This window comes from Perna viridis, chromosome 8 (assembly GCF_037379345.1).
Source record: "Perna viridis isolate PV_CMFRI_1.1 ecotype Kerala chromosome 8, ASM3737934v1, whole genome shotgun sequence".
NCBI lineage: Eukaryota > Metazoa > Mollusca > Bivalvia > Mytilida > Mytilidae > Perna > Perna viridis.
Genome location: NC_142452.1, coordinates 44,420,680 through 44,434,912, shown reverse-complemented (window position 1 = coordinate 44,434,912; position 14,233 = coordinate 44,420,680).

Below are 14,233 nucleotides of genomic sequence, written 5' to 3'. Positions count from 1 at the left end.
TTAATGTTTTCATTGAAAGACTTTTCTTTTGATTGTATCCTTTATATATCAATAGGTAAGCAGCTGTATTATCATTATTGGGTATTACAGCAAGGCTGCTGTCATCTGCAAATACTTTAGATATATTTCACACATTAAACATGCGGATATATAAACAACGCTTAGTGACATTCTTGTTTAGATGAACAAAGTACGTTTATCTATAATGACAACTTTTTAAATTCGAAACTTTATGCCAAACGTGATAAATTTTGATTGTCCAAATTTGTAATCCTCCTATTTAATTATTGCAATGTACCAATATCTCAGGCTTATGAAGTATACATTTCACTGTTAGTTCGTTACTGTCATGCTTGTGATTTGTGCACTGATTTTCTCAGTAGAGGATAATGTCAATAAGCTTGTACTAAGTTGATTATTGAAGCGGTTTATAAAAAATGTAAACTGGTTCAAACCCAAAGTTACTCCGAATACCTCATTCAAAAATAAGAAATATTACTAATAATCTAATGGATTCAAATGCAAATATTAATAAATAATTCGTTATCAAAACGTTATTCGTACGACGGGATAACCGGAAGCCACTGCGTAGGAAAATATCTAATCACAAGTGAATGTTGAGGAAGCCAATATTTTTTGTCGGACCTTGTTTTTCAAGAATCAGAAGATGTAACTTGTATGGTAGATAAATTATTTCTATAATAGTCACTTCCACTGTCCATTTCAGCTAAAATGCCATAAAGTAAGAACAAATTGAGATAAACTGGTAAAAACATACATTTTTTCAACAGAAATTTCAAACTAAAAAAAAACAGTTTTTTTCAGTATTTGGTAAATATCGAAGCGACAATGTTTCGTGAGTAAAATAAGTATAATAATCTATGTAATTCTATGATTTCAGAGAATTTCATGAGTATCTATAATCTGAAATCCGAGAGAAGACAATTTTTTATACCTTATTTGACATCTCGACATTTTCGCAAAATTTTGGGATTTCCTATCAGTCATCAACATAACTATATTTCTTCCTTTCTATAAGGATTGCTTCCCCTAAAATATGTTGTCCTTTTGGCACTTGAGTTCTCAAAGTAAACAGTTTTCTTTTTCTCTTGTACTTCAATTTCGCAAAATCGATTCTACGATGTTTATAGCAAGACATTCAGCATGCAGTCATGATGGGTGGAGAAGTATCAAAACATTTTGCAATTTTTTAGGACCAGTTCCATTTAAAATCCTATATGTAGTTTCAAACCTCTATTTCTCTAACCGACAAAAAACCTGTAAAACGTGTACGTATGTACTGAAAACTACCCAAATCCTAAACAAAAAATGATGAATGTTTACTTACAACAAAATGAAACCAAAGTACTGACTTTCCAACAACAAATAACAAATAAAAGACAAAACTACCCACGACTAAAAAAAAGATTCCCAGTTAGCAAAAAATGAATTTCACTTAAAAGATTAAATAAAGGAATAGACATCCTATGATTTTCTAATTTCCTGCTATTTCTATTTCCTTTTATTCTGTCAATACGCAAATAAATAAGAAGCTACGTTACATGAATTACTAGTAATCTCTAATGATCCCAGTCAGTGATGCTGTAAAGAATTTCTTAAATTGTTGAAAGGGGCACAACCTTTAATACTTATATCATGTTGGTTTCAACAGCAGCGAGTCAAAGAGATGGTTTCGGGGAGATGCGAACCACCACAGTGTTCAAAGATTGGTCCAAAAATTGGCAAAGAATAGTTTGGAATCCCCTTTCTAAATCTCTAAATCTAGATCCGCCCCTGGTCATTATTTTGGTTACACTGTTGTGTCGGAAATTCAAGGACAATATTTCCTATATAATGTAGCCTACACTTACATGTACAGTGCAATGAAAGTAAGCATCTATCCGTGACTGGCTTGAATCATCGACACATCATGTTCAGGGTGTTCAATAGATACAATAACGTACCCCCTCCTAGTGTAAGGCGTTAATGTATCTAGTAGCCGAGCAAGTGGTGCATGTTGTGTTGTTGGAGAACTTTACTTTTACAAATAGCATCACTTTCTTCCAGCGACTACATAAACATTATTACGCTGTTCAAATTACGGTTTGTTCAAGTTCGGCCATTTTCGGAAATAAAACAACCAAAACTGCTACATTTTAATATTTAAGTTTCCATTACTGTTTGTAGATGTCAATGCTTAAAACTGACAAAAAATTGTTTTAGTGGGTAAGTGTAATCGGAAAAAAGAAATTGTGGAAAATTGCGGGAAAATATAACAAAAAATTACTGAGGGTCACTGATTAAGGCAGAGGACATTTTAGGCCTAAAATGCACTTCCGGTTATCAACTGGTAGGGAATTATTTAAATTGAGGAGTGGATGTTTATGACGTCTCAGTACCAAAACAATTTAAACATAATGAATTGGCTTGCTACGAAATAAATAACGATTTAGGATGCTTATAACAATTTATATGAAATGATTTTCGATTCATCATACCTTTTTTATATACATTTTTCCTTGAAAAAAAAAAATATATATATATATATATATATATATATATATATATATATATATATATATATATATATATATATATATTTACGTTTCTAAGTTTACGTTATCTTCCCTGTATCAATTTGATCCGATGGAGCAGTGTAGCGAATAGAGTCGTCACATTCTGAGACGTTGTATATCTCAGAATGTGACGACTCTATTCGGTACACTGCTCCATCGGATCAAATTGATACAGGGAAGATAACGTAAACTTATAGAAGGGTCTGAAAAATTCCCAACGATGTTAGAACTGTCAAATTTGCGAAGCAAATTTTTGTCTTCCTTCCGCGGGACTCGAACTCGTATCGCTGTGACATCTATGGCAACACCGCCTGCACACGATGTATGGTAGTACGCGACGTATATAACACCTAGATGAACTGTCCCGTACTACCGTACATCGTTTTAAGTAATAATTGCCAGATCAATGAAATGTGGTTTTATAGCTAGCTGGCTAAACATAACACATGAAATACTTAAGATCAAAATAAAATCACATAGAAACAAGCCACTAGTCGTGATTAAATCAGTGATATAGAAATTATACATAAATGGAAAAATCTCACTTCTTTAATAATGTAGAGAACCTATTCATCATGTTACTTTAGATATTCGGATTCATGAGATGATAAAGTAGACTTTATCAACAAAATGCAAATATGACATATGTGACGCATTAATAAATATTTACTAATTATAGAATATTTACATAAATTATCATAATCATACATTATCCTATTTCTTACCTGATTGCCCTTTTATATAACAGCTTTGGTCAAATTCTATTCGTTCTTTTTACTTAGAAATTAGTTTTAAGAAACTAAATATAAACTTTTCATATATAAGTTTAAAAGCTGGTCTGGGGTAATCTTTTAATCTAGCAATGGTAATAAAATTAAATATTGAGATGGCATACGTGTACTTGTTACATGTATAATGTATGATAATTAATGAATTAATACATGTAGCGGGAGCGAAAAAAAAATGTGAATTTGATAATTCAGTACCGATTTAAATGATTGCAGTGTGTAAACTAAGCATATGCCAACTCTTATTCTTTGCTTGTTTACTTTGTATTAACAATACCCACCGCTCATCTTGGTTGCAATAATGTCAGTACACCTTCATCGTATCTCAAATTACTGGTCTAATTGATCGGTAAATAAAAGCATGCGTTCAATTTTCAAAATAACTGATTACTTCAGTGTCTACTACACAGAAGCATTGGATGCATATTGTTGCATACATTAGTCCAGAAAAAAAAATGCGTAACCGATTGTGAAAATCAAGATCATCAACATGATATTCATTTAATTTACTGATTGCAGTACTTATTGCTTTAAAACCCATGAAGAGTGTATGTAACGTTTCAGTTACCGAATATTTTGAAGTCATTGTGATTATTTTGTATTCATTTTATTATCTTGTACTCTTTTTATTATCTTGTATACATTTTAATATGGGGTAGGCATTGCCTAAATCAGCGAGCACCGTGAGCTTTACCATACATTTATCGCCAATGTCTGTGCGAGACTCGTACAAATAATAAAGGACATTACAAGGGGGGATCGACCCGGATGAAAATGTTTGCTTTGCAAGTGCAATACACAATGTATTTTTGTATTTACGCAGCAAAGCAAAATCAATATTTCTATTTGAAAAAGCTATCATGTCAATAAATGTTTTCGTTACAATTAATGAATAACTTGAACATTTTCCCCCAAATATTCCAACCCCATAGCCCTCCTTCCCCTCGTTCTCAAAATAGTTAATATTTTATAGCACTTCGCAATACATTTTTTATCCCTTAAGGGCATCTCTATCATCATCCATTTCAGTTTTGGCCGGTCAGATCAATCTGTACAGATACCGGAAATATTACAGTTCTCCACGGATGGTGGGAATATTTTACACATCATGTGACGTAAACAAAATTCAGACGACAGCTGCAGGCACGAAACCACAATTAATTTTCCCACTGTCTTCTTTATAGCCTTTCTGTAATTTAAAAAAATTCCACCGGCGCAATTCAATTCAGATTTTCAGGGACGTTAATTTGAACCTTCCAACAACTTATATAAAAAATATAAAAAAATTTACCATTATTTTTTCAAATTTTATGCATAAACACAGAGATACCCTAAAAAATGACCCAAAATGGCTTCTGGATGTCACAAACTTGACCTTTTTTGACCTCACCAAATCACAACCTAAATGTCAAATTTCTCATTTCAACACATCTACTAAAATAATTTCATTATTCCTCTTCCATTTGAGCACAAAAAGTATGAGAAATTCTGAAAGGAAGTGTTTCTAAAAAATTTTTGAAAAATCCCCCATTATTATAGGAACTATATTCGAATACAACGAAAAGCTAAGGGCAGATAATTGTGGTCTCGTACCTATTAGATGCGCTAAAGTTAAAATACTGTAATAAAAAACCATCTTCTGTTATTTCATCATATTTCCAATCATTCTGCAAAGTTTCGATCAAATCGGTTCATTATCATGTCCACAAACCAGCTTCAAAGACAGCTACCCAAAACTGTTTGCAGCTCTTCTTTCTTATCTGAAAAATTCCAAAAGTTAGATATGACCACTTTTATCAATATTGCAATAACTTTTTTACTTTTGGAGATATTTTCACAAACTAAAGTGTTTTTTTCTCTTGGATAATTATAGTATTTGAATTACAAATTTTCTTTTATCAAAATAGTTTTAAAGTGGTTTAATTTTTTTTTTCAAATTCCAAATATGGAAAAAAATAGAATTGAATCAAATGAAGCTAAAATTAAAAATACTTCTACTTCATAAAAAAAATAGAAAAAAATATTGTAAATTACTTTAATAATTCAGAAAACAGCCCCAATTTACAGATTCTTGATAAGTTGAAAAGTATTTGTGTAAATAATTATTTTCTACAGGTGCCAATATGACCAATAATCTAAAGGCTCAGGGTTGCATACTCATACATATAGTTCTTCAGATAAGAAAATTTTTGAATAATTACCCAGGTATTTTAGGAAATTTTCATCACAACAAGTTTTTTTCTTCACATTTTAAAGAAAACGAAATTGATTTATCACATTTGGGTCTCAAAGAACGAAAATTATAATATAGTGGTGCAAAAATGGTCAATTTAATTTTTTTTTTTTTTTTTTCTAAAGGCATTTTATTTTTTTTTACTAGTATCTACTTAAAAAGTACAAAAACAATCCCAAATCAAATATTTGTTATCAATAATACGGAATTAAACCACCATATTGGCTTTCTTTTGATGATTCTTTGAAAACCCCCCATCACTCAGGGGGCAGTCTAGTATCCTATTAGGATCAAATTATCTGATCTAATGAGTAAAAGACTGCACCCTGAGCCTTATTAGAACTAAGTAAACATTGTCAGCATCTAGAAATTCTCACTTAAACTATCAAAAGAACCAAAAAGTACAAATAGTAGCCCTTTCGAGACTAAAATCATACCAAATTTTGTTGCGGAACCATACAAGAAGAAGATTCAAATATGTTTACTGATGGTAATACTCCACACAACAAAGGCAAAACTGGTCTAGCAGGAAGCCACAAGGTTAGTAATGCTGGACGGTTCAAGAAAGGTCATACTCCGTGGTCGAAAGGTCTCGTTTTTGAGAATGCAGTTTCATCAGATGAAGAAGAGTCAAAAGCTTACATCCGAATGAATCTGCAAGATCACCAACAAGACGACATCAAAGCTGATTCCGTATCCAGGACTGACAGCTCACAAGTGGTAAAAGAAGATGCAAGTGGTGTGATTAAATCCAGTATGATCCTGCGGCCACGGTTCCTGAAAGCAGACAAAGAAAAGGTGACATCAAATAATTCTCATATTATTGAGAGTGAAAAGATGTTTGACATGTTCAACTTGGCGTACCAACAGCACAGGGAAACACCAAAAACTTGTAAGAGGCCATGGATGGAGCCACATAGTGACAGAAAATGGGGTGCCTGTATCATGTACAGAGTTCGGTGTGCAAACTGTTGGTTTGTGACTCCAACACTAGCAAAGTTGTACTCAGAAGTTGAAAACAACAAGCCAGGGCCAAATCCAGCCAGTACTAACATTGCGCTAGTTTCAGCAGGACTAGATAGTCCAATAGGAAGCACCAAGACCCAAGAGATTTTAGCGCGTGTAAGTGTTCCACCTCCATGCAAGAGTGGTATGCAGAGAAACACCGACCGAATTTCTAAAGTTATGGTAAAGCAGAACAAGGACGACATGAAAGATAAGGTTGAACAAGTGAAGGCATACAACAAAAAGAAGGGACAACCAGAAAATGTGATAGATGTGACCTTAGATGGCAGGTACCCAACTGCAACAAGGTCCAGCAGGAAGAAACCAGGGTTAAATGCATCACAGGCACAGATGCTTGCGATTGAACAAAATACTCCATGGAAGTTTGTAGTCGCATCATCTTCACTAAACCAGCTATGTTGGAAGGGAGCTTGGCTCAGAGGAAAGGGATTTGATGCAGAGTGCCCAGGCCATGAAGACTGTACTGCTACCCTTCATAGAACTATACCAATATCAGAATATGCCATGGGAAAAGAAATTGGTAATCAGCTTGCACTGCAAGGTATGCTTATCCGTTATGCCACAACAGATGGAGATGCACGTTCCGCTAAAGGAGTAGAAGATGCCATACATGTACTGTATCCTATGTGGGAAGTGCAGAGACTGGCGGACCCAGTACATCTAAGCCAACATCAATTCCGAGCGGGAATGCGAGCTGAGTTTAGTGAGACCATGTTTCATGGACAAACTAAAGAAGAGAACAAAGACTTGAAGAAAATGTTTAGCCTGGACTTGAAGTGTCGCAGTTCCATGATATTGAACCAGTTAATGAATGAATATAACAAGGACACAGAAAAAGTATGTAAAAAATTACCTACCATCCTTTCAACTACAGTCCAGTGTTATGGTGGAGACTGTTCATCTTGCCTTAAGGAGTCTGTGGTATGCAAAGGTACAGTCAGTGATAACTGGTGGACTAGATCCTTTTACCTAAGCACTTACAACATCACTGTGCTGAAAATAGATGAAATTGATGAAATTATACTGCTAGAACTACTGAAAATGATACTTAGTGAGGAAGCAGTCAATAGCATGAGAATGTTCCACACAACAAATAAAAATGAAGGAGTTCATCGTGCATTGAGTGTGAGTTTACCAAAAAATGTAACTCATGGAAAAAACATGGAAGGCAGACTTCATTCTGCAATACACAGGACCAACAACAGACCTGGTACATCAGCCAAGATGAAAAGCAAAGAGTTGAACATTAAAGTGTCCGAAAACTGTGAGACCTTCTTTGATAAAATGGACAGAGAGTATACTTACAAAAGGAATTATGAGCAGAAACCTGAAGTAAAGATAAGAAGGTTACAACAGACAGCTGTCAGACTGGAGGAACACAAGATTCATAAAGAGCTCCACAAAAAGAGACCAGACTATGTAAAAGGGCAACTAGATCCTGTACCAGATGAGCTGATGCATGATGCATACTGCAAGAAGAAGATGCCTAAGTAAAAGACAGACAGCTTAAAAAAATCAAAGGTCCTTTTAAGGACCACCCAAATCTTTCAAAAAGATTTCTTATATTGATACGAATAAAATGAAATTTAATGAATAAATGAACACTTTCCCCTGCCCATTTTCTTTTAAATCCATTAAAATACCTAAATTATTATCTGGCATCTTAAGGTGCACTAAACAGGGCGGAAAGAGGGCAATGTGACCTATACATTCCCCTTTCGACACACATGTTTGCCTACTGTTGTTGATACCATGTGGTTCCAACACCAGATGAGCTACATTTATGCATTTGGTATTGTGGCACAGGTGTGATACATCAACAGCTGCTATTTGTGCAGCCCTATGCTGTATCATGTATGCAAGCCTGTGCACATATAATAATTTCCACCCAATGGCACCAGGAAATCTACAATTTATGACCCCATATTTGCCATTTGGTGTACATGACCCTGTCCAAATAAAACACTCTCCATTTAGCCCAAGGGCACATTTTTCCTCTAGCTTTTGATGGTACTTCTGAAAAAAGGCATCCATTTTGTAAAGTTACTTTTTCAAGCAAGATTGAGTAGGAATATTTCTCAAAACGAGGATTTGGTTCTCCTCAAAACCACAAAAAAAGTCCAAATTTGAGATATCCAACCCCTATCTTTTGAAAAATGGCTAAATTATGCAAAAATTTCCTCAAAATATAGTAAATTTGATATATTTCAATAGTACTGTACCTCTACTACACATATGAAACATAAAAATACTCACCAATATAAAAATGTAGCCATATCAGCTGTTTTTGTATGCAAACATACCTCTCTATTAGATGCGCTAAAGTTAAAATACTGTAATAAAAAACCATCTTCTGTTATTTCATCATATTTCCAATCATTCTGCAAAGTTTCGATCAAATCGGTTCATTATCATGTCCACAAACCAGCTTCAAAGACAGCTACCTAAAACTGTTTGCAGCTCTTCTTTCTTATCTGAAAAATTCCAAAAGTTAGATATGACCACTTTTATCAATATTGCAATAACTTTTTTACTTTTGGAGATATTTTCACAAACTAAAGTGTTTTTTTCTCTTGGATAATTATAGTATTTGAATTACAAATTTTCTTTTATCAAAATAGTTTTAAAGTGGTTTAATTTTTTTTTTCAAATTCCAAATATGGAAAAAAATAGAATTGAATCAAATGAAGCTAAAATTAAAAATACTTCTACTTCATAAAAAAAATAGAAAAAAATATTGTAAATTACTTTAATAATTCAGAAAACAGCCCCAATTTACAGATTCTTGATAAGTTGAAAAGTATTTGTGTAAATAATTATTTTCTACAGGTGCCAATATGACCAATAATCTAAAGGCTCAGGGTTGCATACTCATACATATAGTTCTTCAGATAAGAAAATTTTTGAATAATTACCCAGGTATTTTAGGAAATTTTCATCACAACAAGTTTTTTTCTTCACATTTTAAAGAAAACGAAATTGATTTATCACATTTGGGTCTCAAAGAACGAAAATTATAATATAGTGGTGCAAAAATGGTCAATTTAATTTTTTTTTTTTTTTTTTCTAAAGGCATTTTATTTTTTTTTACTAGTATCTACTTAAAAAGTACAAAAACAATCCCAAATCAAATATTTGTTATCAATAATACGGAATTAAACCACCATATTGGCTTTCTTTTGATGATTCTTTGAAAACCCCCCATCACTCAGGGGGCAGTCTAGTATCCTATTAGGATCAAATTATCTGATCTAATGAGTAAAAGACTGCACCCTGAGCCTTATTAGAACTAAGTAAACATTGTCAGCATCTAGAAATTCTCACTTAAACTATCAAAAGAACCAAAAAGTACAAATAGTAGCCCTTTCGAGACTAAAATCATACCAAATTTTGTTGCGGAACCATACAAGAAGAAGATTCAAATATGTTTACTGATGGTAATACTCCACACAACAAAGGCAAAACTGGTCTAGCAGGAAGCCACAAGGTTAGTAATGCTGGACGGTTCAAGAAAGGTCATACTCCGTGGTCGAAAGGTCTCGTTTTTGAGAATGCAGTTTCATCAGATGAAGAAGAGTCAAAAGCTTACATCCGAATGAATCTGCAAGATCACCAACAAGACGACATCAAAGCTGATTCCGTATCCAGGACTGACAGCTCACAAGTGGTAAAAGAAGATGCAAGTGGTGTGATTAAATCCAGTATGATCCTGCGGCCACGGTTCCTGAAAGCAGACAAAGAAAAGGTGACATCAAATAATTCTCATATTATTGAGAGTGAAAAGATGTTTGACATGTTCAACTTGGCGTACCAACAGCACAGGGAAACACCAAAAACTTGTAAGAGGCCATGGATGGAGCCACATAGTGACAGAAAATGGGGTGCCTGTATCATGTACAGAGTTCGGTGTGCAAACTGTTGGTTTGTGACTCCAACACTAGCAAAGTTGTACTCAGAAGTTGAAAACAACAAGCCAGGGCCAAATCCAGCCAGTACTAACATTGCGCTAGTTTCAGCAGGACTAGATAGTCCAATAGGAAGCACCAAGACCCAAGAGATTTTAGCGCGTGTAAGTGTTCCACCTCCATGCAAGAGTGGTATGCAGAGAAACACCGACCGAATTTCTAAAGTTATGGTAAAGCAGAACAAGGACGACATGAAAGATAAGGTTGAACAAGTGAAGGCATACAACAAAAAGAAGGGACAACCAGAAAATGTGATAGATGTGACCTTAGATGGCAGGTACCCAACTGCAACAAGGTCCAGCAGGAAGAAACCAGGGTTAAATGCATCACAGGCACAGATGCTTGCGATTGAACAAAATACTCCATGGAAGTTTGTAGTCGCATCATCTTCACTAAACCAGCTATGTTGGAAGGGAGCTTGGCTCAGAGGAAAGGGATTTGATGCAGAGTGCCCAGGCCATGAAGACTGTACTGCTACCCTTCATAGAACTATACCAATATCAGAATATGCCATGGGAAAAGAAATTGGTAATCAGCTTGCACTGCAAGGTATGCTTATCCGTTATGCCACAACAGATGGAGATGCACGTTCCGCTAAAGGAGTAGAAGATGCCATACATGTACTGTATCCTATGTGGGAAGTGCAGAGACTGGCGGACCCAGTACATCTAAGCCAACATCAATTCCGAGCGGGAATGCGAGCTGAGTTTAGTGAGACCATGTTTCATGGACAAACTAAAGAAGAGAACAAAGACTTGAAGAAAATGTTTAGCCTGGACTTGAAGTGTCGCAGTTCCATGATATTGAACCAGTTAATGAATGAATATAACAAGGACACAGAAAAAGTATGTAAAAAATTACCTACCATCCTTTCAACTACAGTCCAGTGTTATGGTGGAGACTGTTCATCTTGCCTTAAGGAGTCTGTGGTATGCAAAGGTACAGTCAGTGATAACTGGTGGACTAGATCCTTTTACCTAAGCACTTACAACATCACTGTGCTGAAAATAGATGAAATTGATGAAATTATACTGCTAGAACTACTGAAAATGATACTTAGTGAGGAAGCAGTCAATAGCATGAGAATGTTCCACACAACAAATAAAAATGAAGGAGTTCATCGTGCATTGAGTGTGAGTTTACCAAAAAATGTAACTCATGGAAAAAACATGGAAGGCAGACTTCATTCTGCAATACACAGGACCAACAACAGACCTGGTACATCAGCCAAGATGAAAAGCAAAGAGTTGAACATTAAAGTGTCCGAAAACTGTGAGACCTTCTTTGATAAAATGGACAGAGAGTATACTTACAAAAGGAATTATGAGCAGAAACCTGAAGTAAAGATAAGAAGGTTACAACAGACAGCTGTCAGACTGGAGGAACACAAGATTCATAAAGAGCTCCACAAAAAGAGACCAGACTATGTAAAAGGGCAACTAGATCCTGTACCAGATGAGCTGATGCATGATGCATACTGCAAGAAGAAGATGCCTAAGTAAAAGACAGACAGCTTAAAAAAATCAAAGGTCCTTTTAAGGACCACCCAAATCTTTCAAAAAGATTTCTTATATTGATACGAATAAAATGAAATTTAATGAATAAATGAACACTTTCCCCTGCCCATTTTCTTTTAAATCCATTAAAATACCTAAATTATTATCTGGCATCTTAAGGTGCACTAAACAGGGCGGAAAGAGGGCAATGTGACCTATACATTCCCCTTTCGACACACATGTTTGCCTACTGTTGTTGATACCATGTGGTTCCAACACCAGATGAGCTACATTTATGCATTTGGTATTGTGGCACAGGTGTGATACATCAACAGCTGCTATTTGTGCAGCCCTATGCTGTATCATGTATGCAAGCCTGTGCACATATAATAATTTCCACCCAATGGCACCAGGAAATCTACAATTTATGACCCCATATTTGCCATTTGGTGTACATGACCCTGTCCAAATAAAACACTCTCCATTTAGCCCAAGGGCACATTTTTCCTCTAGCTTTTGATGGTACTTCTGAAAAAAGGCATCCATTTTGTAAAGTTACTTTTTCAAGCAAGATTGAGTAGGAATATTTCTCAAAACGAGGATTTGGTTCTCCTCAAAACCACAAAAAAAGTCCAAATTTGAGATATCCAACCCCTATCTTTTGAAAAATGGCTAAATTATGCAAAAATTTCCTCAAAATATAGTAAATTTGATATATTTCAATAGTACTGTACCTCTACTACACATATGAAACATAAAAATACTCACCAATATAAAAATGTAGCCATATCAGCTGTTTTTGTATGCAAACATACCTCTCTATTAGATGCGCTAAAGTTAAAATACTGTAATAAAAAACCATCTTCTGTTATTTCATCATATTTCCAATCATTCTGCAAAGTTTCGATCAAATCGGTTCATTATCATGTCCACAAACCAGCTTCAAAGACAGCTACCCAAAACTGTTTGCAGCTCTTCTTTCTTATCTGAAAAATTCCAAAAGTTAGATATGACCACTTTTATCAATATTGCAATAACTTTTTTACTTTTGGAGATATTTTCACAAACTAAAGTGTTTTTTTCTCTTGGATAATTATAGTATTTGAATTACAAATTTTCTTTTATCAAAATAGTTTTAAAGTGGTTTAATTTTTTTTTTCAAATTCCAAATATGGAAAAAAATAGAATTGAATCAAATGAAGCTAAAATTAAAAATACTTCTACTTCATAAAAAAAATAGAAAAAAATATTGTAAATTACTTTAATAATTCAGAAAACAGCCCCAATTTACAGATTCTTGATAAGTTGAAAAGTATTTGTGTAAATAATTATTTTCTACAGGTGCCAATATGACCAATAATCTAAAGGCTCAGGGTTGCATACTCATACATATAGTTCTTCAGATAAGAAAATTTTTGAATAATTACACAGGTATTTTAGGAAATTTTCATCACAACAAGTTTTTTTCTTCACATTTTAAAGAAAACAAAATTGATTTATCACATTTGGGTCTCAAAGAACGAAAATTATAATATAGTGGTGCAAAAATGGTCAATTTAATTTTTTTTTTTTTTTTTCTAAAGGCATTTTATTTTTTTTTACTAGTATCTACTTAAAAAGTACAAAAACAATCCCAAATCAAATATTTGTTATCAATAATACGGAATTAAACCACCATATTGGCTTTCTTTTGATGATTCTTTGAAAACCCCCCATCACTCAGGGGGCAGTCTAGTATCCTATTAGGATCAAATTATCTGATCTAATGAGTAAAAGACTGCACCCTGAGCCTTATTAGAACTAAGTAAACATTGTCAGCATCTAGAAATTCTCACTTAAACTATCAAAAGAACCAAAAAGTACAAATAGTAGCCCTTTCGAGACTAAAATCATACCAAATTTTGTTGCGGAACCATACAAGAAGAAGATTCAAATATGTTTACTGATGGTAATACTCCACACAACAAAGGCAAAACTGGTCTAGCAGGAAGCCACAAGGTTAGTAATGCTGGACGGTTCAAGAAAGGTCATACTCCGTGGTCGAAAGGTCTCGTTTTTGAGAATGCAGTTTCATCAGATGAAGAAGAGTCAAAAGCTTACATCCGAATGAATCTGCAAGATCACCAACAAGACGACATCAAAGCTGATT